General features: G+C 60.1%; 1 protein-coding gene across 1 annotated transcript in view; it reads left to right on the forward strand.

Annotated features, from left to right (window-relative positions):
• Nucleotides 1–262: 262 nt before the first annotated feature.
• FAM46C (family with sequence similarity 46, member C) overlaps nucleotides 263–2231 on the forward strand; it is a 19471-nt gene continuing 17502 nt past the window's right edge. Inside the window, exon 1 of the mRNA XM_012663606.1 lies at nucleotides 263–505. The gene's annotated coding sequence lies outside the window, so the exon portion shown is untranslated. The remainder of the gene's footprint in view (nucleotides 506–2231) is intronic.

A 2231-nucleotide genomic window follows, 5' to 3' on the forward strand; every position in this document is an offset into this window, starting at 1 on the left:
AAAACTCGGAGGGGTGGAGTTATGCGATAGGAATGGCAGAAAAGCCTGTAAAGTATAAAGGTGTATCCCAGTAACTCTGAAGTTAAGCGGGTGCCGACGCAGCCCCTCTCTATTGCGCTTGCGCAATGCTACCGCCTTGTGCACCCCCGCCCCTGCCTGCGGCTGGAGATTTACTCGTCTCTCGGCAACCATTCACCCGAAGAGCCAATCAGAGTGCAGCTTTCGCCCCGCCCCCCGCCGTCAGCGCCGGGGCGGAAGGATCCCGTGGGGACTGGCTCCGCCCCACCCCGCCCCTGGCTCCCCCGGGAGGGCAGGCTCTGGGGCGGGGACGGGGGACGGGGACGGAGGCGCGGGGGCGTGGTTCTGCCGTATAAGAACGGAGGGGGCGGCGGCGGGACCGCTCACTTTGGTGCCGCTGCCTGGGGGCCGTAGTGACCGTGCTGCTCCTCCTGGGGGCTGCCCACGCCAAGGACCTTCCTCTGTCGCCTCCTCTTCCACCGCCCAGGTGAGTCCACCGTCCCCTCCTCTACAGGTGTGAGGATGCGGCGGCGGCCCTAGTGAGCCGCGCGCTCTGCCCTCGAGGGTCTGTCCCCGCCAAGCGGTGCTCAAGTCTTTGCCAAGCCTGGTGGGGGAACCTTCGGAGGGGAGGTACGGACAGGTGCCAGGACCCACTGCTCCTTTCCCCTCCTGCTCCCGCGACGACCCCCGCCCTTCACACACCCGCCCCCGACGGCCAGAAGAGACGCTCCAAGAGGGAGCTGCAACTTTCCAGAGTCCTGAGCCCGGGCTTGGCAAACTTCAGCGAGTTCCTGCTCTGCGCGTCTTGCGGGCTGAGCGCCGGCCGGGCGCAGGCATGGCGTCGGAAGAGTGTGATGGGCGCCTTCAGCTCCCTCCCCGGATCAGACGGCGCCCCCCGCCGCCCCTTCCCTGCCGGCAGTCTCTCCGCTCGCGGGCGCGCTCGCCTCGGGCGGCCGAGTGCGAATTCGAATTCGGCGGTTTCACAAGGCGCAGTTGGAGGCGCAGCGGTCGGGGGCCGGGGAGGGGAGGGGCGCTTCCTGGGCTCATTGCCTAGGCCTGTGTTTTACGAAGGGCGGAGATCCTTAACTTTTCATGGACTCGCACTCGACTGTGGACACCGTGAAGACCAAAGTGACCCACGAGAGTGACTTGTGCGCTGCGCGTCTCGGAAACTTCTCGAGAATCCGGAGTCTGTGAAACCTGGTTCCTCCCCACTTTGGAATGGAAGTTGCTTACCGCGTAGGTTGAAAGCCCTGAGTCAGTGGACTCGGATAGCGGCGCTGCTGGCAGCTGATAGGCGCGGCTGCCCCCGGAGGTGTAGCGGTCCCGGGACTCCCTTCGCCTGGTCGCGAGGCAGGAGCGAGCTGGGTGGGAGGGGAGGCGGAGGAGGGTGGCGAACCCGAAGAGGGCATGTTGGCAGCCTGCACACCTAAGCGCAGGAACCGGCGGACGAGGAAACCAACCAGGGCTACCTCGAAGTTAGAGGGGAGGACCCAAGTCCTCAGGAAAACTGACTGTTAGGGCTGGACCCGGCGGGAAGCATCATCGGAGTCCCCTCTCCCTCCTCCTTTTTGTCCGGTGCCGGGCTTCTGCAGGGCTCTGACCGGTTTCCTGTGTTAAGTAGGAACCTACTTCCTTTTTAACGTTTTCTGTTTTTTTATGGAGATATAACATGCATCCAGCGAAGTGCTTAAAGTGCACTTATAGTAAGTTTTTATAAAGACTGTGTATGTAGTCGTTTGTATTTTGACAACTTGTTCTTCAGGATACTTGGTAGGTGGGTTAGGAGACTACACCAGCCCAGGAAATAAAGTTAAGATGATTAAATCTTCCTAAAGTAGACTCCTGGCTGGCCCAGCTGCCCTCCAGCGGGATGAGGGTGGCCATTGTTGGCTACCCCAACCTTTCAATCTGAATATCTTGGCCAGGAAGCAAGGAAGGCAGCTGGGAGGGTAGTAGGAGAGCATACCTGGAATCTACTGTGTCTTAAATCCCCAGAGGTGTTACTGAGGGAGTGAGACCTGCCCCATTGGACCCTACAGTTGAAGGGGGTGGTGTGGGGACTAAAGAATGCTGACTTTTCTCTTGGCTTTCAGGGAAGTGGTCTGAGCTGGACCAGCAGTGGTTCTGTCCTCTGGCATTCTTGTTTGTGAAGATGGAAAACTTACTATCTCTGGAGTCAAGCTTAGTTGACTTCAGATAACTGAAACCTT

The sequence above is a fragment of the Propithecus coquereli genome, unplaced genomic scaffold (genome assembly GCF_000956105.1).
Source record: "Propithecus coquereli isolate 6110/MARCELLA unplaced genomic scaffold, Pcoq_1.0 Scaffold814, whole genome shotgun sequence".
NCBI classification, from domain to species: Eukaryota; Metazoa; Chordata; class Mammalia; order Primates; family Indriidae; genus Propithecus; species Propithecus coquereli.